General features: G+C 41.5%; 1 protein-coding gene and 1 long non-coding RNA gene across 6 annotated transcripts in view; one reads left to right on the forward strand and one right to left on the reverse strand.

Annotated features, from left to right (window-relative positions):
• The window catches only part of RBMS3 (RNA binding motif single stranded interacting protein 3), a 1,606,934-nt gene that overhangs the window by 778,651 nt on the left and 801,789 nt on the right, over window positions 1-26,494 (forward strand). The gene's annotated exons all lie outside the window — the stretch shown is intronic.
• Window positions 6,703-26,494, reverse strand: LOC133776588 (uncharacterized). The gene is made up of 3 exons (XR_009868438.1): window positions 26,240-26,494; window positions 12,248-12,521; window positions 6,703-7,150 (listed from the first exon to the last, which is right to left on the reverse strand). It is a non-coding gene; the product is annotated as an uncharacterized LOC133776588 (long non-coding RNA).

Here is a 26,494-nt window from a genome sequence, read left to right on the forward strand (position 1 = left end):
TGATGTCTAGGAGGAGAGTGGTTATACAGAGGTGTGGCGACGATGTTATCTAATGTTAGCAGACAGGATAACACTAGTGCAGTAAAAGGAACTGGGGTCTATCAGGAACAGATAGGATATGTTCTCATTAGACATTCAAAACCAGAACTATCACCAGGCACTCCCTGTGGCCAAAGGGAGAATAGATCTTGCTTCCTTTTCTAACTTTATCTTAAGGGAGAAAGAAAACTTCCTTTTGAGTGGCAAGCTCCATCTCACAGCTGAGCCTGCTAATTCATGGTCCTGCTTCCATTGCTGGTTTGTTAATAGGGGACTCCAGAATGAAATCTTGGCCATATAGCCAAGATTCGTGCCTGTGGTTGGTGCACTTGTAGTTGATGATGAACTCTTACTATGGGAAATGGTACCTTTTTTTGTTTGTTTCCCATATATTCCACCCACATCCACGAGAATGCTGTCTGTTAAACACAATTTCCCTCAATTTTTGTGTCTTTTGAGTTTTTCCTTGTGTATGATTTGCACAGTGAAACAACTAATTAATTCAAGTTTTTAAAGAGTCAAGTTATTTCTCTATTTCTGTTTCTCTAGTTCTCTATTATTTTATGAGCATAAGCTGTATGTAATTTAATGTGGTTTGAAAATCTCCTAAATTCCTGTTGATAGTGAATTATGATTGACAGTTTTAGGAAGTGGAACCTTTAACAGTTCATTAGGTCCTGAAAGATCTGCCTTAACAAAGGTATTGACACCTTTATTGTGGATGGATATGTGTGTGTACATGCATGTGCATCTCTCCATCATGTGCCTGTGTGTATCTTATACCCTACACGGAAAACTCCTTGAAGATTTTTGAACACATCATACTTCCTCAAACGTGTGAGGGTGACAGCATGTATGCTCTCTTTGGTCCAGCCTCTCCCCCTGCCCTTTGTCTCTTTGAGCAAATCAGAGCGAGCTTCATGTCTTCATCACTGAATTCACATCTCACCTCCTCCATGAAGCTTTCAGTGGATTCTCAGGCAGTGTTAGTCATTCACATTTTTCTCTAGCACACTTTCTCTAGCACATTTGATATATGTGTGTGTGTTTTAAGTTTGAAATTGTCTGTTTACATATCTGTTTCTCCTCTGAACACCTAAGAACAGCCAAACTTATAGTTCTCCAGGGTTCAAGCTGATTGTCGTTTTCCATGGTTCCATGGGCCAGAAACTTTGTAGAAACCAGGAAATAAAAATAGCATGCCCAGCTGAACCTCAAGGGAAGCTGTGCATAGTTGGGATTGTGTGTATGCACACGCAGAGGAGGTATTCTGTGGAATTGACTTACTGAGGGATTGATCTCAACAGAAACCTGACAGGGGGTAAGGGAAGCCCAGTATTACAGGGAAAAAGAAGTGGGTTTAGAAGTTTGACTTCAACCTGGTCGGATGGGGCTTGTGGAACATGAGATTTACCTGTCATGAGGCAAAGGAGACGGGTTTTTACAACCTTTGCTTGTGTGCCACACCCCAGGAAGGTGGGAGGATGAATGGTAGGAAGAGCCCAGAAAACTGGGTTATGGGGCTGCTGTAGGCTCAAATTAAGTGCAGAGAGATGAGAGGATAGGAACATGGGGTGGCAGAGCAGACGTGGCTGGAGCAGAAACAGCATCTGCTGCACATACTCAGATCATCTTTATATAGAAAGAAGGCAGCACTTCTGATTTGTCAAGAGCTCACTTTTTATCAAGTGCTATATGGCTTACATCCGTGACCTTGGACCCTTCTGTCTCTGTCCTGGAATATCTTTAATAATCCATTTTCAGCCAAGGTATAACATGAAACAAATCCATTCATGAACTCAGGGAAACAATGTCCACGTGCATTTTACTGAATTCAACTAAGACCTGGTTAATTTTATGTTCTAATAGGAAAGAAAACAAACACTTCCTACTAATCTATAATGTGTTTTCATATCATCTGCTGTGTGACAAACTGGAATTCAGATATGTTGAAATGTAGCAATTAAAGTGGTTACTATAAAATAATGTAGTGCCTACAACTATTTCAATAATTTATATGTACTTTTTAAAAAATATTTATTTGAAAGACAGAGGTACTGAAAGTCAGAGGCAGAGAAAGAGAGAGAGAGAGAGAGAGAGAGAAAGAGAGAGAAAGTCCTCGATGTGCTGGTTTGCTCCTCAAATGCTCACAACAGCTGGAGCTGAGAGTATCCAAAGCCAGGAGCCAGGAGCTTCTTCTGGGTCTCCCACGTTGGTGCAAGGACCCAAGCACTTGGGCCATCTTCTACTACTTTCCCAGGCCATAGCAGAGAGCTTGATCAGAGGTAGGGCAGCTGGGACGCAAGCTGGCATCCATATGGGATGCCAGCACTGCAGGCAGCAGCTTTACCTGCTATACCACAGCACCAGCCCCCTATATGTACCTCTCAGTCAATCACAGTTAAAGACATTTAATAGAATCTTCATACACTTTCTGAAACTTACATTAAGTGCAAGACAGTTATGTGACATCCTCACACAATTATGTGTTGTATAAGGGAAGATATTTTTTATGTTTGTCAAAAGATTATTGATAACTGTTCTTCTGATTTGCATAGAATGGTTTGTACAATACTGGAAATAGTATATGTGGATATTTCAAAAGGTTCATGGGAAATGTCCATTATGGAAAAACTATGCATGAGTTTCAAAATATTTTGCAACAAAACAAATGTGTCTTTTATTTCCATTTTCCCGCCAACTTTTTGAAGTACCCTCTTGTTATTATTCGTATATATTTAAACTCCTAAGCATAAAGCCTAAAACTAGAAAGCCCATTGCTAGTTTCAAAGTATCTTTAAATGAATTGGGCCAATCCTGCATAACCTTGTATGTTCCATCTTCAACCTCCACATTTTGCTTCCCTGGCACCTGTCACATTTCAAGAGGTCAAAAGCCAAGGACAGCAGCATAACTTCAATGAACACAAGATTTTAGGAACATTCTATTACAGATTATTATTTTTCTTTTTCTTTTTTTAAAGAGTTATTTATTTATTTGAAAGTCAGAGTTAAACAGAGAGAGAAGAGTCAGAGAAAGAGAGTTCTTCTATCCGATGGTTCACTCCCCAGGTGGCCACAACGGCCAGAGCTGTGCCAATCCAAAACCAGAAGCCAGGAGCTTCTTCCAGGTCTCCCACACAGGTGCAGGGGCCCAAGGACTTGGGACATCTTGTACTGCTTTCCCAGGCCTTGCAGAGAGCTGAATCAGAAGAAGAGCAGCCAGTATTAGAACCGGCGCCCATATGGGATGCTGACTCTTTAGGCCAGGGTGTTAACCTGCTGCACCACAGCGCTGGCCCCAGATTAGTGTTTTTCTAATTCTTCAATCTTCATGTGAATATTATAGTATTAATTATATTAGTGTGGACAATCTAAATCTGAACAGTGCAGCAATTCAAAATGAACATTCTTTGGGTAACAGCAAAATGAATTGAAACAGCCATATTCATTATGCTTTAGTTCATTTCGTTAATTGAAATATGAGATATTTCTTTATTCTATGTTGAAAAGTGCTTACTGCCTTACCCAGCTAGCTGTTATTACCAAAATTAAAAACTGTGTAAAAAATACAAAGCTACCCATAGAAGCTAACATAAAAATTACTGTCCCTGCAGAGGACAAAATGATCTTTCGTTGAATTGCCAAATACAAATATCAGCAATACATAAGTTATTTTCTCGACCATTATTAAAGGATTAAAAGTGGGTCCCAAATCTCTGTTGACCAGACTAATTTTCTCCTTTCTGGTTGGTACATCTTTGCTCAGTTTTGAGTTGTTTATTACAAAGAAATTGTTACATTGTTAAATAAAGCTAAGATGTACAAATAAAAAAAATTCATTTATTGCTTTTGTTTACTGGTTTGGTTTTATATACCATTGTCAGAAAATTAGCTTTGATCCTATTTTGCAAACTACCAAAGCTTTCAATCGGTTAATACTTATAAGGGTCACAAAAATACTTAAAAGCAGATTTAAAAATAGGTCACAAGTTCATTTGCAAACAGAAACAGTTTTAGGACTGAAAGACCAAATCTTTGGAATTGTTACTCCCTTGTGTGGGGGTAGGAGGATTGGTAACAGAGAAAAAGTTTTCATCACATAGTTTTGCCCTTAGAAATAAGCTTCAATCTTTCTCTTCTCTAAGAAACAATATCTCAAAGAAAGGCAACAGGATAACCTTTTAAGTGAATGTGAGAAGCTCTCTCTGCTGGACCATTCTGCTTGGCCCATGATGGAATTGTATCATAGAAAAATTGAATAGCTTCAGATGTTATGAAATTGGGTCATATCCCACCATCCTGATTGATCAGAAACTACACCCAAATCAGTGGGAGTGGGCCAAACCCCTGGAAATAATTGCAGAGCTCAGATATGTTTCATTGCCATTGAATTCCATGATAGGTTAAACAGATTTTCATCTTTAGTCATTCTTTCATTTGAACACAGAATGAATTTAAATTTTCCAAGCTAAGAATAAGAACAGTAAATTGAGCACTATTACATTTTTTTTATTTTGCCTTATTATATGTATTTCTGGTTTAAGAGATAATGGAGAAAATATTGATAATTTCTGGAAGAAAATAAAACTGCCTTTATTTCTACTATCTTGTGAATCATTCACTCATTATCAGGTACTACATGCCAGGTCTGGTTCTAGAAACTTAGGTTATAGCAGTAAACAATAGGCATTCTTATCCTCATGGGGCTGGCAGACTTGTGGGGGCTGAGGGAAAATAAAGCAAAACAAAATAAATTATAAAGTCTGTCAGAAGGGAAAAAATAGAATGAAATCTTTGCATACATTTTAGAAGGCGCACACACATTCTATTTTGTGAGACTCTCATCCCTTGAAACTGTGCACCATGGCTCTGGGAAGGAGAAATGGAGGCTCTGACGAGTGGAGGGGGAGAGGATGTGTTGGAAGGATGGCTGGCTTGCTCGAGAAGGCTACAGGAAGCACTTGAAGATTGTGCTGTGTAAAGGGAAGGTGCTCTGGGTAGCAGTTTCAGCCTATGCAAAGGGAACCAGGCACCAGCAAGGAGACTGACATGGTTGGACAAGAGTCAGCTCAAGACAGTGGCAAGCAGATAAAGTCTGAAAGCAAGGAGAAGCTTATGCGTTGAGCGTGATCTGCAGCCACTGAAGACATTTTTTTAAGATTTATTTATTTATTGGATAGGAGCTTCTGGGTCTCCACATACATGCAGGAGCACAAGCACTTGGGCCATCTTCTGCTGTTTTCCCAAGCCAGAGCAGAGAGCTGGATCAGAAGTAGAGCAGCTGGGACTCGAACCAGTGTCTGTATAGGATGCCAGCGCCACAGGTGGAGGCTTAGTCCATTGCACCACAGCGCTGGCCCCAGCCACTCAAGACTTTTGAACAGAGGACTCTAATATCTTTAAAAGGTTATTCTCACTGCAATGCATAGAATAGACTATGGAGTTAGGGGTGTGCAACAGTGGAAGTCCAAAGACTAGTTAGGGGGCAATGCAGCAAAGTAGATGAAAAATTCTCCTGGTTCAGACCAGCGTGGTAGCACTCTGGTAGACAGTGTTTGGATTCTGCCTATATCCAAAATAAAAGGCCAATTACATTTCTTTTCATATAGCATATGAAATAATAATAGAAATAACTTCAAGTTTTTGGTACTCTTACCACAATGGGGTATAACTGTCTAGTACTTTTGCATGGAGCTGTGTTTGCGTTTAGGTATATAAGCTATTTTGAGTATATTGGAACTCTTAATCCACTTACTAGTGTGTATTTAATATAAGATAATCATGACATAAGAATATACCACATCCTTGAATATAGAGAATATGATTTTTTAAAAAGTTGTACATCATTCCACTAGTCAAACATATTGCCCAAGGGTCACATTCAAGAATAGAGATGAGTTCTGTCAGAGCCTGGAGGTGACCAGCAGATGTCTTTCAGAGAAAGGAACTGACTTGCTGTGCATTCTTTCCATGTCAGGACTCCTTAACTTGGGAGGTTTGCCAAAGACTTCATTCCCTGAAATTGGGAAGTCAGGAGTTAGGTGGTCAAGTCCCTGCTCTTTGCCATGCATGGGGTGCCCTTGAGCTGACTCCCCTCCCATGCTGATAGCAGTGTCTCAATTCAGTGCAGGCTTAGGGCATTCTTCATGATCTTTCGTCTTCCATGATCTTTGGTCCATGATCTCGTGGTCTTCCCAGCAGTAATGTGCGATTCAGATATGCACTCACCTCCACTGTCACCACACACACAGTGAGTGCTACTAGCTTCTTCTGGAATCTTCTTCACTTGCCTGTCACTGTGGTCTGCTCATCTTTCTTTTAATCTCATATAATTTTACCACAGTCCCCCTCCACTCACTGGTATATATGCTTGATTTCCAATGCATCTTTTTCTTTTTCTGAACTCTAATTCAGACTCCTTTCATAGGTTTCTATTGGCCATTATGTCCATGCATTCATAATACCATTTTGACTATAAACAGTTTTTGTGTGTGCACATGGGTCAAGAACAACAGCAAATGGAAATTCCAAGGCACAGTTCTTAAGTTATTGTAGATCAATTATGTTAACTTATTTCCTGGTAACTTTGAAATATATTTTAAATGACTATTCTGGCATGCAAAATTTTAATCAGAATTGAAACATTTTATTTGTTATAGAATATTACATATGTATGTTGTATGCTTTACTCATTACTGTAAGTTAAGACTATTTGATTTTTATTTGTTAAGAGGCAGAGATAAGTAGGGATAAAGAGATGACATTTAGAGAAACAGAGAGACCTCTCATCCACCAGTTCACTCCCCAAACACCTGCAATAGCAGGGACTGGCCAGGGCCAGTATGAGACCTAGGAACCAGGAACACAATCCAGGTCTCTCATCTGGGTAGCAGAAACAATAACTTAAACCATCACCACTGTTCCTGGGAGTCTATCTTTACAGGAAGGTAAAATCAGGATCAAAGCTAGAAATCAAGTCCAGACACTTGTATGTGGGTATCTTGTCAGCTAAGCTAAGTGCCCACTCTTTTACTTTCTCATTTATAATAAAAATAGGTGCTGTTCAGCTTTCAATGTTTACAGCTCATCCTTGAAAATGAAGATCTTACCTAGAGGAAAGTAAATGAAAAGAGAAAAATATCACTGAGTATAGGCATCACTGATTATCATGTAGAAAGATATCTGTACAAGATTAAGCCACACTTGAATTGTTACCACCAGGTTAAGTAAGAGGAAGATGAACATATAGTTTTCTGTTGCCAACATGTCCATCCATCCATCCATCAATTCATTCTACATCTATTTGCGACATTCACCAGGTACTGCTCTAGGCTCAGAGCAACCACTAATGAACAAGACATAAACAATTTTCTCTTGGAATTTATTATCTACTTAGGAGAAGCACAAAAGATCAAGTGCATATATCTCAGGTGATCTTAGGTGCCACAAGCATGCATAACGTAGGGCAATGGGATGAAGAGTGAAATAAAACTGGTATATGATAGCAGGTGATCAGGAAATTCCTTTTTATTTATTTATTTGGTAGGCAGAGTTAGTGATAGAGAGAGACAGAGAGAAAGGTCTTCCTTTTTCTGTTGGTTCACCCCCCAAGTGGCTGCTACAGCCGGCGCGCTGCGCTGATCCGAAGCCAGGAGCCAGGTGCTTCCTCCTGGTCTCCCATGCGGGTGCAGTGTCCAAGGACCTGGGCCATCCTCCACTGCCTTCCCGGGCCACAGTAGAGAGCTGGACTGGAAGAGGAGCAACTGGGACAGAATCCGGCACCCCGACAGGGACTAGAACCTGGGGTTCCAGTGCCACAGGTGGAAGATTAGCCAAGTGAGCCGCGGCACTGGCCAGGAAATTCCTTTTTAATAAAGTGATGTGGATGGAGATTTATAGAAAGTGAGGACTTGAGTCATGAGGTTACTGAAGAAAGCTTGCTATAGACAGAGGGAAGCAAAGTGCAGAGCCTCTGTGGTGAGTGTGCTGGTTCTATAAGAGGAGCCACAGAGATTCCTGTGGTTGTCACACAGTGAGCCATTGTGTTTGGTAGGACATGCGATGAAGAGGAGCAGGGTCACATCTGGCCTTGATTTCTTTGTTGCTTACCATGGCAACTCTTGATTTCTTCATGAAGTGGTTGAAGGTGTTCATCTTGTCCATACCTCCCTTTCATAACAGAAATGACCTCAAGGAAAGACAAGCCCTTAAGCTCATTGTCACTGCAACATTAATTTTCAGCCAACTTCTCTTATTTTTTGACAGGCAGAGTTAGACAGTGAGAGAAAGAGAGAGAGAGAGAGAGAGAGAGAGAGAGAGAGAGAGAGAGAGAGAGAGAGAAGTCTTCCTTCCTTTGGTTCACCCCCTAAATGGCCGCTACGACCAGTGCTGTGCTGATCCGAAGCCAGGAGCCAGGTACTTCTCCTGGTCTCCCATGTGGGTGCAGGACCCAAGGACTTGGGCCATCCTCCACTGCACTCCCGGGCCACAGCAGAGAGCTGGCCTGGAAGAGGAGCAACCAGGGCAGAATCCAGCACCCCAACCAGGACTAGAACCCGGGGTGCTGGCGCAGCAGGCGGAGGATTAGCCTAGTGAGTCGCGGCTCCAGCCCTAGTCAGCCAACTTCTTAGAGACTCAAGGATGACCAGCACAAATTTGATCAAAAATGGTGGCCAGATGGCTAATTAAGGAAGTTAGGATAATGTTACTAGACAAAAGAGCATGATAAAGGAGGGGAGAGGGTAACAAAGCAAGTGTATTTGATATTGGAGACAATTATATTTTGCTTACCCAAATTAATTTTCCTTGAATTCTCTTTCTTTCCTGGAAGGCTCCAATTTTATTCTACTCTACCTGCCACTCCTCAGACACACATAGTCACTCGCTCTGAGAAAGTGATATATTTCTGCCAGGCTCAGAGGTGGTGGGGCTCATGCAGTCTGAGCCAATCGTCACAATTCACTTCCAGAATCAGTGAGTGATTTAGGAAGTTGCACGTGGCCAGTCCTATCCAGGAATCTGAGGAAAACCCTGCTGGAGCAGGGAGCTTCTGATGTTGGTTACTTCTGATGCTGGTGGGTTAGAATGGCCTGGCTGAAATTGCTGCTAATGTCTTGTGACCCGAGGGCAAGATTCAACACATTGAGGGTGCCTCCCAGTGGTCAGAGATGGGCCCTGGCACCATCTATAGATGAGTATCTGCCTCTTGCTTTAGAAAATAATTCTGGAATCCACACCAAGAGGGGAGAACCACAAGACTTATAACTCATATAAGGGATATGTGTATATATGTTTATATACCTTAGTGTATGTATTTTCTATATGTAAAATGATAAAGTTGTAATCTCATTTGTAATAACAAATATTAGAAACAACCCTATTATATATATATATATATATAATCAATAGACTCATAAGACATTATCATTTAATGTTATGCACCGAATAAAAGATGTTTTCAAAGAAAATACTCATAATAAGTTACTAGAAGAAAGTACACAAAAATACAAGACTACTTCAAAAAGTGGCTGAAAAAAATGAAATTAAAAGGTTTGGTGAAAACCAAATTGAAATCCATCCATATTTTTTCATAATATATACTTCCATGAATTTTTTGAAGACATCTTGCATTAAAAATTTTTATTCAGGTCTCACATATCTGGGGAGAGAGGGAGAGAGGGAAAGGGAGAGCAAGAGCAAGGGATTCATATATTCATACGGGATCAGGTATATATGACTTTTTCTGTTTTTCTCTTTAACACAGTTTTATACTCCAACATTTTTACAGCAAAAAAGAAGAGCTGGTACAGTCAGGCAAATGTGATTGATTTTACAAAAATCCAAGAAAGGTGACCCAGGTGCTCCAAAGGCCTTCTCTAGGGCAACTTTTTTTTTTTTTTAACATCTTTGAGTCCTTCCCATGGAACTGAGAGGAACAAACTGGGACCCTCAGCCTCCCTTTGCCTCCCTTTGGTCTCTTCTTGAATACCTCATGGAAGGTGGAGGTCTAAATACTAAGGAACTGGTGAGGATTCGCTGCAGTCCACCTGCTCAGAGCGTTCTGCTCTGTCATGCAGCCAGTGGGGCTGCCCCTGCAGCACGTGTCAGAGGGCCAGCTCACGTGGGCTGACCTGTGCACACTGCTCCTTAGTTCACAAGGTGCACAGGTGTGACACAGTGGCTCGGGTCTTAACCAGGCCCTCTGCTACGGTTAGCGCACTACCTATTGATGTTCTGCACCGCACAGGGGTGGCAAGGATGGGTTCAGTGTGTAAAGGTTTTTAGCGTCAAGGGCCAAGGCAGCAGGAGATATGTGCCTGTGGATGACACTGCCAAGATTGCGCATAGGAGAAATTGGAATTCAAATCAACTTGAGTCGTACAAGAACTTAAGGCCTCTACACTAATAATATACAATGACCTGCAGAGGTGAAAATGAGGCAGAATCTGGACTTTTTCATAGATGTGAGACTAGGAATGACTCCTGAGTCACTGGTAAGATGTAGTGTTCACAACTAGCAGATTGAATACTTCAGAACACAAGCAAGGGAAAGTCATTCCTCCTCCCGATTCCCTGGCATAAACACTGCTAGCCTCTTTCTCCCAGCACATTCTTGTCACTGGGATATCCATCATATGCTAGGAGAGGAAAACAAATGGTGGGAGAATAAACATGATGTGTTAATTTTTTTATTTGCTTATTTTATTTATTTGAGCGCGAGAGAGAAACAGAGATTTCTCATCCACTGGTTCACCCCCCAAATGCCTCCAACAGCTGGAGCTGGACCAGACCAAAATCAGGAGCCAACATCGCAATCCAGCTCTCTGCTGTGGGTGGCAGGGACCCAACTGTTTCCTAGGGTGCACACTAGCAGGAAGCTGAAATCAGGAGTTGAACTAGAACTCCAAGCCAGGCACTCTGATATGGGGTCCAGGAATCCCAAGAGGCGTCTTAGCAATGACACCAAACATCCACTCCATGTCATGTGTTTTTATGTGGACAGTGTGCCAGTTTGGCTGTCTGCGTGGTGATACCCTAAGTTGCCAGAGTTTGGATTTCTCCTAAATCAAAGCCTGAAGGAAGACCTTGAGTGCAAATAGGTTCCCGGCAAGTGATTCCCTGAAACAGGAATGAGGGAGGTGGGGGAGGTGGAAGGAAAACCTAACACTTGCATAATGGTGCATTGTCAAGGTCACTGCTGAAAAGTTTGCAAGCCAAACAAAAAGCTGGTGTTGTTCAGTAGGGTACCTCCTACAGATCAGAGAGGCAGGAGCACCTACTCACCCTCTCCTGCTCCTATTTCATGCTTTGGTGCCTTCTCTCCGTACTTCCAGGCTGCTCGGATGTGCACAGCCATCCAGCACCTGTGGAAGCCACCTCTGGGAGAGCCCTGGGGAAGAATGGCACACCTGTTTTGCATTTGCTTTTTTAGGGCCCTCTATGCAAGGTGGATCTCTGCTTCCATGGAAATATTCCCCAGAGTTGAGATGAGGGACTTACAGCCCTTAGAAACAGTATTTTGGGGGTCAGAATTTGAGATGAATTAGTTTGACTTTTTAAGTGAGTATTTCAATTCATTTATCAACTACCTATTTTACACATTATAGGAGCTAAGGAACGAGAAGTAGTTGGGATCCCTCTAAGATTTCTATTCGGTGTAGAAGATAAGCTCATTTCAATTAAATATGTTCTGACGGAGTCTTCAAAAATTTGTGAAAATATGTATAATAAAAATACGCATAGATTTCAGAAAGTTTTGCAACAAAATAAACTTCTTTGAATTCCATTTTTCCTTTAAATGTTTAAAGTTCTCTTGCACATATTCTCATGGAGGTATACATTAAATGCCCAATTAGGTGAAAGCTATTTTTAGTCCATAATGAGAAACACTCTCAGAGGACGTGTACACACATGTGTGTATATATATATATATATGTACATGTGTTATGTTTGTGTGTATAGTGCGTGTATGTTTATGTGTATATGTGTGTGTGCTTGTGTGTGTATAATTCTTTCAGAAGACAAAGGTTGCCTGTTTCAAGTGAACAATTTATCCTTAATATCAAAACTCAAATCTAGAAGCATGTTAAGATTCATGGATTGCAAAAAGATTACACATTAGCCTGGCTTTGGTGAAAGTGTCTTTTCCTCCCAATTCATATTTATGCTTTGGATATTTTTGTATTTCTGGTTTTTCTGGTACTTACTTTTATTCATGGCTCAAATAAAAAGCATCCACAAAGCTTCTTCCTAGGTTGGAATTTGTGTTCGACAGAAGAAAACCTTTGCACCTGCCGCTAAAACACATCCACTTCTGGGGTGAAATGCACCAGCTGTTCCCCAGTCTCCCACGGCCGCTGAGTACTGAGGAAGACGCATCACATCCCAGGCAGAGGAAGCTGGTGGGGAAATTTCAAGTCGACAGAATGCAATTACCCAAATTGAAATGAGGCCAGGGGCGTATTGGGAGGCTCTTCCCATCTGTTGGGGAAAAGGATCAGCAGATATTTACCAAGGGCTAAGTGGTCAGGATCTTAGCTTCAGGGGGTCATTTAAAAGGCAGACATGTGAAAAAAAAACAGCTACAGGAAAACTGTACCTGGGATAAAAATCATATCCCTTCACAGGAAAATAGATAACATTAAGGCCTTGAATAGCTCAGCCTTTCCTGCTCTGCAGGTGAAGAAATGTTTATGGATGGGAGGTTAAGTATTTCTACATCGGCTACTCTTAGCAAGGACATGGCATAATGGACAATTGGTTATACTGGAAATGACAAAAAGAGATTTCCCAAACCAAGCATATTGAATCCAATATATGTATGCCTGCTCATAATGGATAGAAACCTCCATAATGAACTCAAGCAACGACGTTGTGCGATTTTTCTAGGAGCCTTGAAACAAGCCTTGTTTCTTTACCAAGAAAATGAGCTAATTCTCAGAGTTTGTAGCAAAAACAAATAAGCTGGAGCTGGCCAGGTGTTTAATAGCTACTTCATGGTGATTATACATCAGAACCCTAGAATCTGCAGGTCCATTTAAATCCAGGGTCCCCTGCCCCTGGAAACAGCTCTACCCTTCCCTGCAGAGGGAGACATTTGGCCAAGAAGTAGAAGAGTCTTAGTCTCTAAGCATTATGAACCTGAACACTGTCTCCTACTCAGGGACACAAAGAATAAGGCAGCTCACACAGAGCATAGTTTCGGGGAATCCATCCTACTGGGCGAATAGACTGGCTTTCCCTTGTTCCTTTCCATTTCCCTCTTTTTTGGACTGGGACCTCGGTGTTGGCCACCCCGGAGGGAGGAATATTATAAATGCATCTCTGGGCTGGACATCTTGTTTTGGAGACATGGGGTCCCAGGGTCCCCACCCCACACCCCACAAAGGACAGTATGAGGGAGGGGGTCTTTTCTGCTGCTCCCTGCAGCAGCCATAGGATGCCACACTGCTAATCCTGAAAAGCTTTTGCTCCTCTTTCCCACTGGATCTGGAGAGGAAGGAAAAGAGATGAGTTGGTAAGAAATGGTATTCAGCATTAAAAAGAAAAATATTCCTTTGTTAGGGGGTTCGCTTTGAACTCTCTTTGCTGGCAGAAGCTGCATGCTGGGGAATCTGAGAGAATGGCCGGTGCTGGAGGGGGTGAGACAAGGTTAACTGTCAGATTCCTGGGTAAGAAGGGAGAAGCCACAGCAGGCCACCAGCACGCTGGGACTCTGACTGCCCCGCCCTCCAACCCCCCAGCCCCCATCACAGTGTCACCATTTACCTGACACTGTGGCAGTTAACATCAGGAATGTCAGGATCTCAGTTCTGTCACACTGATTTCACCAGCACAATGTGCCAAGGCTTCCCAGAAAATCGCACATGAACTCCGTCCAAGCAAAGCCGGAACCTAGCCATAGCCAGCTCCTGGGCTCATCTCTACCAGGTGTGAGTCCCTGGTGATGCTTGCTGAACTCTGACCTGAGGTTTGCTCCGTGTCTACTAATCAGCCAGCACAGACGTCTTACTCTGTTTTTGTTTCTTCCTGGATAATTTCTGAGTAAAAAGGTGCATCTCTCACAGAGGAAAACAGAGGGCATATTAGTTAATGTTGATCCAGAGCTCCACAAATGCTGAAAACCTGGCATTATTATTTAGAGGCTTAGCTTGTACTAATTACCTCTTAGTTTTACTAGCCCTGTGTAACAAGCTACCTTCTGCACATTTTATGGGAAAGCTGGTTTTCTGAAAGGATGAAAGTTGTAGGAGCAGCGAATGGAATAGGTGCTAAGTTTTATTTCCTCCTAAATCATCCCTCGCAAGGTGGGTAAACTTTTAGTGATTAAATTGCCAGAAACGACAATTCTACGCACCAAGAACAAATCTCCAAGTGACAATTATTTGTCTGTGTTCTTAGCATTTATGAGTCTCAGTAAACAGTCAGTGCATTTATGTTCCCCTTATTACCTTGGGTCATAAACGTCCTTAAAGAAGAACGAGGAATGATGTTTCTTGACTGCATAATGAGCACAGACATTTGGAAGTCAGGGAGCCCCTGGGGAGACAGATGGCACATCTGGGCTCTCAGGGTTTGACCCGCTTGGAGGCACTGGCGGGAGTGTCAGGCTGACCATGCAGCTGAGACTTGGTGGCGTGCATGGGATACCACCTCTGGAAGGAACAATCCCTATTTGTGGGGTTGATTTAGTTTGGGGCTTCCCATCATGCAGCTGCAGGGAAACACTAGCAGTCTTACCAACCCCCTGGCGCAGGTCAACCTCATGCTCCTTATGTGAGCCTTACCATACACCCCAGGGACAGCCAGTGTGCCCCTGCAGCCAAAATAGTGCAGACTCATCTGGATTCAATAGCAAGTGGATTGCCCACTGCGGTATATCCGAGTCTGAAAGTGACCTTGTATGTTTAAGCACTGCTTGCATCTTAGACTCAAGGTAACTGGAACTCAACTGGAGAACTGATCTCACCAGGGTCAGTCACCCACAGTCACAGTGCTGGCATAGCCTTACTTTGGGTTTGACACTCTTAAATATCTTCATTGGGGTCAGTGAGGCGGGGCAGGTGAGGGTAAGAAAGGAATAGGCAAAATAGGCAAAGGAAAGAGAGATAAAGAAAACAAGGAAAGTAAAGCTGAAGGAGTTAGTTTTTCTTTCATAGTTGCTGTGAATTTAATTATTCTTTATGTAGCAATCAATAACAGATAAGTGCCACTTTTTTACCACTAGAAGTGTGTAAATGAAAATGAAGAGAATTAAGAAAACTGCTTGTTTCCTAGATCAGCACTTTTCAAGCTATCTGTGGTAAAGGACTGATTTTGTTTTTCCTAAGTTGACTCCAGTAGAGATTTTTTAAAGTACAATAAAAATTACTAGAAAGACTAAGTTCAAAAAGTACACTTCCACGGCTGTATGAACTTTCTTACTTAGAGGCCAAAGACTAAAATTCCTCAGAGAAATTACTATGAAGTTGCTAGACACTTCACTGTTATTGTTCATTGCACCTGCTGGTCTTGGACATATCAGAGTGTGCCATTCAGCAGTCGTTGGTGGACCTCACTTTTTCTCTCATGTTCAAGATACTAGCTTAAAATTTGATCAAAAATAGGGCTCCAGGTATACAATATGATATGTATCAGAAACACAACTGTGGTTAAAGACTTATTAGGAAGAGTTCATTTGGGGATAGTTTTGGTTTACCTGGATTGAGTATAGATAGGATTTAAAATATGAACCATGGCCAGTTTTCATCCAGTATAGACTCTCCACCAAAACTTCTGTGTGCTCTGAAAGGTCCTCATCAGTTAGGATTAAACAAAAACACAGAACTCCTTGTCTGGCGCCATGGCTCACTTGGTTAATCCTCCACCTGTGGCGCTGGCATCCCATATAGGTGCCGGGTTCTAGTCCCAGTTGCTCCTCTTCCAGTCCAGCTCTCTGCTGTGGCCTGGGAAGACAGTGGAGGATGGCCCAAGTGCTTGGGCCCTGCACCCACATGGGAGACCAGGAGGAAGCACCTGGATCCTGGCTTTGGATTGGCACAGTGCTGGCCATGGTGGCCATTTGGGGAGTGAACCAATGGAAAAGGAAGACCTTTTTCTCTGTCTCTCTCTCTCTCTCACTGTCTGTAACTCTACCTGTCAAATAAAAAAAAATATATAAAAATTTGCAAAAATACAGAACTCCAGTTAGTTGAGTCTCAGGTGCTCAGTGAATAACTTTTGTAAGTATGGTCTAAATATTTCATGGGAAATATCTTTGCTAATAGATTCAAAACTTAATCATTGTTTTCCAAAATTCAGATTTCTCGAGGTATCCTGTATCTAACCTGATAATTCTAATTAATAGCATTTGGCCTGGGCTTTTGTCACTCGAGATTTTTCTAGGGAGAAGAATGGAATCAGCCCAGCCAAATAAAATCTAGCCATGCTGACCTAACTTGCTTAGCTATTGGCAACTGCTTGCTGGAAAGGCACTAAATAGCGATAACATTCCTTTTAGAAAAATGGGTTTCCCCTGGACAAAGCAACCACTCATTTTCTGCTACTTACAGGCTTTCAGTTTCTTTTCCAATGTACTGGTGCACTGATGACCCAAGTCATGGTAGGAGATACTTCTGTGAGTAGCACCATTAAAATCTGCCAACCACATTAGCACAATATTGGGTGAACAGGCTGCAAATATTGGGATTCTTTCTTAAAAAAAGACTTTTTAAAAAATTTATTTGCAAGGCAGAATTGGAGAGTAGAGAGAGAGAGAGAACATGAGAGAGAGAGAATCTTCCATCTGCTAGTTTACTCAACAATAGGCCATAACAGCCAGAGCTGTGACAGGCTGAAGCCAGGAGCTTGGAGCTTCTTCAGGTCTCCCACATGAGTGCAGGAACCCTAGGACTTGGGCGATCCTCTGATGCTTTCCCAGGTGTATTAGTAGGGAGCGGGAACAGAAGTAGAGTAGTTGGGTCTTGAACCTGGACCCATATGGGCTGCCAGCATTGCAGATGGAGGCTTAACACATCACACCACAACACTGGCCTCACGATTCTTTTATGGAAATATATAGAGAGGCATAGTAATAGACTGAAAAAAAGTCTCTATCTCTACAACTGTCACAGATGTATCAATATTTTAAAAAAATCAACCATGACAAGTACCAGTTGAAAGTAGAAAGACTGAAATAGGTTGAAAAGTGAAATCTTAGATATAATGCAGGTTTCTTCTAGTTCTTTCAAAGGTATGTCTTCTGCCATTGCTAACTATTACTCTTTCATTAAATGAGAATATTTGATTTTGGTTTTAAATGATAGTTTTGATGTTACTTTGATATAGATGAATGATCCCAAACTTTACAGCATAACATAAAATTTTCTTAATTTGATGTTTGATTCAAATAGGGAGGAAGTCTTTATTTAAAATACACTATTTTAATATCATTGCCTCTGGGTATTTAAAAATTTCCTCTCAGCTAGTAATAAAATTATACTTCAGAGTGTACTTACCTAAAAATATCCTTTAAATTGATATTTATTTTAAATAATGCAATGGATGCTTATTTTAAGACAAATTAGAAAGTGCCAAAATCCTTGACAAAGAAGAGTAAAATCACCAGTCATCTAACCAGGGGGAAAACTTTACTGCTGTGATTTTGGGGTAGTTCTTCCATGGCCCATGTGCTTTTATTTCATAGCTGATGACCTGCTGCAGGGCTGATGATGCTCCAAAAATTCATGGGAAAAGGAATTAAAAGTTAAGTTTATTTCATGCAATGAAATTTAAAATCTATACTTAGTTTTTTTGATAATACACATATTCTACAAACTTTGAAGCTCTCTCACAGTGTTCTATCTTTAATTTCTGCAGTAGTTGTACAAATGAAACATTTCTCATGTTGCTAAAATGCTTTCTAGGTATGGTTTTCCATTGGATCAAAATTGTACTGTCAGTTATTTACTTAACTTGCTAGAGTTGAATATTCAGGTATCTCTAGGTACCTACTGTTAAAATGCTCTCTAATAATCTGGTTCATATTCCTAAAACTGAAACTACTTGTGAAAAGAATGAAGATTTTTAAGCTTGGGCCGGTGTCATGTGGTGTCAGCAGGTTAAGTCATACTTGCGACATCAGTATCCTATATGGGAGTACCAGTTGGAGTCCCGGTTGCTCCTGTTCCCATCCTACTCCCTGCTAATGCACCTGGGAAAGCAGTGGAAGATGGCTCAAGTACTTGGGTCCTTGCCACCCCTATGGGAGACCTCGATGGAGTTTGCACTCCTGGTTTCAGCCTATCCTAGCCCTGGATGTTGTGGCCATCTGGGAAGTGAACCAGTGGATGGAAGATCTCTGTCACTCTGCCTTTCAAATAGGGAAATGCATACATAAATCTTTAAACATGTTTTAAGGATATACACATTGTCTAACACCCTTAAAAACATTATAGGGACACATTTAAGACGAGAAACCTAGATGGCAGCCGAGTAGGAGGCTCTGGTGACCACCTATCCAGAGACACCCGTAGGAACAGCTGAATACACACCAAGTCACCTTCACAGGAGCTATAGAAGCCAGCCGAGAGACCACAGTGCCTTGTCTTCTCATAACCATAAGAAAAATTGCAGAGAAGAATGCAAGAAGGAAAGAATAGCTGACATCACATCTCTACCAGCTGTAAGCTGGTGTAGACAGATGCCTCCCCTGGGGAGAGGGAGAACAAACTGAATCCCAGTGTCAGGCCCATTGCCAAAAAAAAAAGTCATTCTGATTGAGTCTCTTCTGCCTTGGCCCTGACCCCCAAACCTATACCTGTGGAATGAATATTTAGAACCTCCATAGTCACCAGCAGAATGCAAAACTCCAGCCCTGTAGGGAAGAGGGAGAGGGAGCTTAGGGCCACACTTTGGAGCTGAGTTGGGCATACCATACTGAGACCTGGCACCTCATAAAGCCCAAAGGCCTGTACCCCTTTAGTCCTAAACCTACCCCTGGCCAGTGCTCACTGAGTTTCCAGACTTGCCCAGCATTGGACCAGTAATCAATAGCAAGATATAATCAGTAATAAAAATAAATCTCCCTCCCCAAACTTTTAGAAAAGAATTAACACCAATCCTTCTCAAACTATTTAAAAAAAATAGAAGACAAGGGAATTCTTCCAAATTTATTCTATGTGGCAAGCAGCATTATCCTGATACCAAAACCAGACAAGGGCACTAAAAAGAAAGCTATAGGCTAATATCATTGACAAACACAGGAGTAAAAATCCTCAACAAAATAGTAGCAAATCAAATCCAACAGCACACTTAAAAGATCCTTCACCATGATCGAGTGGGCTCCATCCTGGGATGTAAGGATGATTCAGCATTTGCAGTCACTAAATGTGATAAACCACACCAACAGAGTGGAGGACAAAAATCACATCGTTGTTTCAATAGACACAGAAAAGGTATATGATACAATTTAACATCCTTTCCTGATAAAAACTCAGACCAAATTAGGTATAGAAGGAACATTCTCCAACATAATAAAGATAATATCTAAAAAGCCAACCTCCAATATCAAATTGAATGGGGAAAACCTGAAGACTTTGTAAGATCTGGACTAAGACAAGATGTCTACTTTTATAAATTTTGTTGAACATGGTAGATCCTGGCTAGAAAAATCAGGCAAGAAAAAGAAACAAAGGGTATGCAAATTGGAAAGGAAGACGTCAAACTGTCACTATGTGCAAATGACGTGACTTTATATATCAGAAACCTCAAAGGCTTCACCAAAAAGCTGATAGACCTAATAAATAAAATCAGCAAAATTGAAGCATTTGAAGTCAACATACAAAAAAGCTTAGTGTTGTGCCCAGCATTTTGGTTTAGTGAATTAAGCTGCAAGTTGCTACATCGGCATCCCATATGAGCACAAGTTCAATTCATGGCTGCTCCACTTCTGATCCAGCTCCCTGCGGACACCTAGGAAAGCAGTGGATGACAGCCCAACTCCTTGGGCCCCCATACCCGTGTAGGGGACGCAGATGAAGCTCCCGGCTCCTGGATTAGGCTGGCCCAGCCCTGGCTGTTGTGGCCATTTGAGGAGTAAACCAGCAGATGGAAGATGTCTCTCTCTCTCTCTCTCTCTCTCTCTGCCACCTCTCCTAGTGACTTTTCAAATACATAAATGCATATTTAAAAAAATATTAGTGTTGTTTAAAAAAAATAGTGAAAAAAGTAATCTAGAAAGTAATCACATTTCTAATAGCTACCAAAAACCAGCACAAGAGTCGATTTAAATAAAGAGGTGTAGGATCTCTACAATAAAAATTACAAAACTATAAATCACTAATGAAAGAAATTGAAGATGATGCAAAGAAATAGGAAGACATCCCCTATTCATAGATTGGCAGAATCAATACCATTAAAATGTGCATACCAACGAAAGCAGCTTACAAATTCAGTGAAATCTCTCTCTATATATAAAAAAAACCTCAATGATATTTTTTCACAGAACTACAAATTAAAAAAAAGCCTCCTAAAATTTGTATGGAATCACAAACAATCCAGAATAGTGAATGCTATTGTGAGCATAAAGAACAAAGCAAGAAGAATTACATTACCCTACTTTAAAGTATATTACAAAGCTACCATCATTAAAAGAGCATGGAATTACCATGAAAAGAGATCTATAGATGAGTGGAACAGGATAGAGATCCTAGAAGTTAACCCACACATCTATAGCCAGCTGATCTTTGACAAAGGTGCTAAGAACACAAATTGGAAAAAAAAGATCTTTTAACAAATTGTACTAGCAAAATTGGCTATCCACATGCAGAAAAATAAAACTAGAACCCTATCTCTCTTCAGTTACAAAAGTTAACTTAAAATGGATTAAATACCTAAATGTGAGACCTGAAATTCTGAAATTGTTAGAAGAAAACTGAGGAATCATTTATAAGTTTTTAGCGTGGTATCTGATAGGCCGGATTAATGTCAGGGTATTTCTCCTTAGCCTGTCTCATTAGTTAGCCAGTTTCCACAGACTGGGTGGCTTAAACAACTAACATTTGTTTCTTACGGTTGACGTCTGGAGATGGCCTGCTTCGTGGCTTGTAAGGGCTGTCTTCTCACTGGGTCCTTCCATGTAGCCGAGAAAAGTCCTGTTGTACATCTTTTCTTATCAGAGCATTAATCCCAATCATGAGGGTCCCATCCCCATGGCCTAATGCTCTCCTAACAAACGCCCTGCCTCCTAACACCATCTCATTCAGACTTAGAATTTCATGAAGTTTGGAGGAACACAAATATTTAGTGTATAGCACCTGCCAGCCTTCTTTCTTAGCTGGCCAACCCCAGTGCGCTTGCCCAGTGGTCACTATTGCCCACTCTTCCCCTCTTCTCAATGCTCAGTACCTTATGCATTCTCCCAGATAACTGAATATTTTTGCCCACCTGTTGAGTATAATCCCTCCTTCTCCTTTCTATTATTTCAGCAAGCAGTGTGCATTAACCACTAGTAGTGGAGGCATGTGTTGATTTTGGGGAAAACCATTGATCCATCCGTTTATTTAACATGTATTGCATATATTAAATCCTGAGTCATGCCCCATGCATTGGATATAATGTGAACATGGTAGATCAGTTTCTTGCCCTGTGGATCTTACATATTCATGTAAGAGATATTCCAACAAGAAAACCAACAGTCATATAATCACACTGCAAATAATGCTATACTAGTCCGAGAAGGCTAGAATCTTCTGTGGTATCAATCACCAAATTTCACAAGGGTGTTGGAACAAAGATTTGATTTTTGTTCACAGCAAGTCAGTTGCTGGGCTAGGCAGCTATCCAAGGTTGCTGTTCTCCGCCTTCCAAAGCAACGCCTTCTTCTGGTTCTTCCATGTCAGCACATGGTTCCCACAGAGGATAACAGCTGTCGCATGCGTCACTGCCGCTATGTGTTTTATTGGTCACAGCACATCACATGATTATACCTACTTCCAATGGAATGGTCAGGTGTGACTCTTTGTAGCCCTTTGGAAGAGGAGAACTGAAGGTGCCCACCTAATTCCGTAGTTCTATGAAGAACACAGAGTGTGGGAGGATGGGGTGCATTTTCAAAGTAAATGATTTGCAGCAGAATTTATGTGTATTTAACGAACATAATTTAATAACTGCTATCACAAATTGTTACTCCCATATGAAATAAATCAAGGTCATTCATGAATGGCTAAAGTTGGTAAACAGACTCGTTAAACCTCTTTGAGGACTAGAGTGATAATATTTATATTGAGCTCCTGAATTATTAAGACATACAGTAAGAGCTCAATAAAACCTTTTTGAAATTAATAATGTTGGTTTGAATTCTTTATTTTCTATTTAACTGTCTCAAATGTAAATTCTATATATTCTAGTTTCATATTGAGATTTGAAATTGTTCTCTAAGGTCAATTTTTAATGTCTTTAATTTTTTAACATCTAATTGTAGTCTCAATTTGGGCCACACATGAGTAAATCTCTAGTTGTCTCTTTCTTGTAATTTGTCTTAGATGTTTTCCTAAACCATTAGTAAGTATTCAATAGGAAAAAAGGAAGTATTATGTTAGAATTTGCAATCTATCATCCTGTCTTTTTTAAAAAAAACTTTTATGTTTAACATTCCTTTGACAATTGCTGTATTGAAAAGGGATTTTAGAAATTTGAATAAAGAGGGCAGAAAAATGATAAGATTTAAAAAAAATTATTCAAGGTCATAATGTTCTTCTTGAATATCAAATAGTATACTTGCTTTTGAGATACTACAGTTATGCGATTTCCTCACCTCTTCATTGTTCATTTCATTTACTTTTTATCAAGTCTTCATGGTTTAAAAAAGGAAACCACTCTAGGAGAGGCCCCAGGTGTTATCTGAGTGGACAGGTCAAGGGCAAAACCGAAGGAAGTCTCCAGCTACCCACTGGACCTTCGTTTCAGTACCATCACTTCCCTGCTCTCCAGGGCATGACTAAGGCCTCTTTTTAATCCTGTTAGTTGGTCCTAAATAAGTGTCTCTTCCTTCTGATCTCTGAGTGACATCAATCTGGGAGCATCCATGCCCTTTGATGCTGTTTGCTGCTCTTGGATTTGTCTGAAATTTGTTGGTTAGTTGGCAAATGGGACACAGCTGGCTTTTGATTTAGACAGTGCCTTAAACCAGTTACCTCCTACCTTAACTTCATCATTTAAATGGAAAGTGCTACTGCACCAGCAGAGCGGAAATGATATAAAAACTATTTCTGACATGACTATCTTGTCTCCTGAATTGCCATGGCTACTGGTATCTCTGAGAGAAAAAAAAAAAATAAAAACTAAAAATAAAAACACAGGTTTTACAATTCTCACAAGCAGTAAACCCACTTTGCATTACTTAAGCAAAGCTTTAAATGTGCAATGAGTGTTCTTAGGCTAATGACAATTGATGCCCAGAACATTACAATAATACAATGAAATAGAATAGCATTGTGCAAAGTGGCAATTTGTGCAGAAATTGCTGATAGCATCAACACATGCTGGGAATTTTACATATAAGTGGGCTATAGTGTTGGCTGAGGAGTTATTTATTTGGCCTTTCATTTGTAAATAAGGCAGTATTGCTTTCCCTTGGAGGAGGATCCAGGCCACTTATCAATAAAAGACGACTTGCTGCCCTTTGCCCACAGTGGCAGAAATGACAAAAGCAATATTGAATCTGAATCTTAAAACTCTTAGCATTTGGAGGAACCTGTATGGGTCACTTAGGTTCGCAGCATTCTGCAGTTGAAGATGTCTGGATCCAGCATCAGAATATTTGCTTAGAGTCATTACCGTACTAACCCTAGCTGTCACTTTTTGGTGTCTATGCCATAGCTTGCACACTGCACAGACACAGGCCCACGGCAACCTCATGTTCCCTGTTCCTTCAGACTGGGATGCTTTTCTCCCTGATGCAGACTGGCATTCGTTGAGTTATCTAACATGTTACAAGGAGTTCTAGGTGCTTCACGTGTTTATCAGGATGCATTCATAATAACGTAGGACATCGATAGTTCGTTTGACGGATGAACACATCGAGGGTGATGGATGTAGCAGAGGCAGGGTTGGAACTCAGGCCGAGGCTGAATCCCTGAGTACTCTCACAGTACCTAATACCCAGGTGTGGTTCACGCTCCCTGGGCATGGCTCACGCCTTCCTTGAATCGTAGGCCTCTTCCTTGGAGACCACTGGCCGAGTTATCCTGTTTAAAGTAGGATCAGTGACTGTTTCTCTTTACTCTGCTTTATATTCCCTTACAGTATTAAATATCTCCTGCTCACCTATTGCATTTACATGTTTTTCTTATCTCCTCCACTAGAATACACACTCTCTGAAGGAAGGGCCCTTGTTCTGATCCTTGTCTCTCTAGATCACCTGCACCTAGATCGCCTCCTCACCCGCAGAAAGGACCGAAATGCACAAAAAAGAGTACACATTGAGTTAATTTTTTTATCATCTGTAAACTATTTTGTTTTCCCAGCATTTCCTGAGCATCTGTTTGTGCCCGACTTTGTGTTAGCTTTTAAAAATACAGAAGGTGAACAAGAATAATGTGACTGCTCTCCCAGAGCTGAGCACAGCCTGGAAGAAACAAGCAATGAACAGGCAAGCGCAGGAGGATAGGTATTGTCTTTGGGTGATGACAAAATGCAGCCTGGAGGAGAGGACTTAGAGAAAGCCACCCGACGGGGTCATCTCCACGCCAGGGCCAGAATGATGGGCTGCAGGGTAGGAGAGGCAGAGGTGGGTCTGGGAGAGCCCGCTGGCAAAGGGAATGTCGGAAGTTCCTGTGATGGCACATTTCTGTCCAGAAAGTGGTTCAGTGGGAGCAGAGTTGAAGGAAGAGACAAGAGCAGGAAGCAAGGACAAGCCAGGTCCACACTGATCTTTGAAACTATTCGACGGAGTCAGGATTTTGCTGTCTGAGCAAAGTGATGCCCTGAAGGCTTTTCTAATCAACATGATGTGTATCATATGTGATTTCGTGTGCTGCCTTCAGACAGGGTAGCTGGCAGTGTCTCCATTTTACAGATGGGATAACCGAGGCCCAGAATAACACATTTAGAACACTGACAGAGTTGATAGAATTTTCTCAATTACAGGGTCTCCAGGCTACAAATTCCTCTCCTCACACCCTTCCTTCCTTCTGATTGTTGTTCTTGTCCAAAGTAAAACATGTAACTATTTACCCACCACCCTTATCTTTCTCTGAGGAACACAGAGGAGCTCGCAGGGCTTCCAGAACCCTGCTCCCCTCGGTGGAAGCCTTAGGGGTGGCGGGGCTGGTGCATGGATGGCCACCACGTGCGCATCAGGCCCCAGTCTTCTGTTCTTCCTAACTAGGAAGCTGGACGTGCACCAGGGACCATCTATCTGAAAAGGCGACTCTGGATGTGGGAGAACAGAGCCGGCTTGATGAAGTTGAGAGGCGCTCAGTGTTGGTCTGCCCATGCTGTGGGCATGCGTGAGTGCTCCCAGCAAAACACAGCTGGCACGGCTAATTTTAGCCTTGCCCGCCTTGAAAAGGAACCCTTTAAGGAAATATATTTTCTCTGAAACAATTTATATTATAATGTAGCAGCTGATCGACGTGTCAGAATATTATTATTGGTGGAGAAAAACTCTGCCAAGTAATTATGATTTTTGTTCTTTCTTTTGAGATAATATCAGTAAAGCTCCGGAAAGCATCCATGAATCAAAATCATCAAAAAGAGAGACAAATGGGAGAAACAGTGATTTATTCAGATGAATCTGATAAACCTAAGGGGTCACGTCGAGTTTCCCAAACTGCATATCAGCATGTGAATTCTGCTTATTTTTTTTTTTTCTGATACCCCAAGCTGGAAATTCTAATCCGAGGATGGCTTGTTAATTGTCCTGGAGCAGCCCCTAAAATTCCTTAAATACTCACTGCCCTCCTTGTCCTCCTGGGAGTAGGTTAGTTTCTCCACCAGCTTTGGATCCATCTGCCTTTAGCAGGTTAACAAGTTTTGAAAGCACCCGGGACATACTTTTTTCCACTCGAACTAGCAAGGTTAGTTCCTCTGCCCTTATTGTTCCCCCCTCCCCGCCAGCCCCTCCTCCCCCCTCCTTCCTCCTCCTCCTCCTTCCTCCCTTCCTCCTCTCTGCCCTCCCCTGGTCTTCTGTGTTTTGTTTAGTTAGCCGTGTGGCTTACCTTGGAACTTGGCAAGCAAAGAAAAGAAGGCAGCTCTGGACAGGGCAGATGGAGGGGAGGCTAAGCCATCACCCACCGCCCGCATTGGAGTTCTTCAGGTTGAGTTCCAGCGGCGGCAGCTTTGCTGCAAAATTCGCTTTGCTATTCGAGATAGCCAGCAGAGGGAATCGCAACTTTGCTTGCAGCAGGGGTTGAAGCAGCTTTTTTTTTTTTTTCTTGGAGGAAATACTGCAGCCTTCTGGACTGCGTACGCTG

The sequence above is a fragment of the Lepus europaeus genome, chromosome 2 (assembly GCF_033115175.1).
Source record: "Lepus europaeus isolate LE1 chromosome 2, mLepTim1.pri, whole genome shotgun sequence".
NCBI classification, from domain to species: Eukaryota; Metazoa; Chordata; class Mammalia; order Lagomorpha; family Leporidae; genus Lepus; species Lepus europaeus.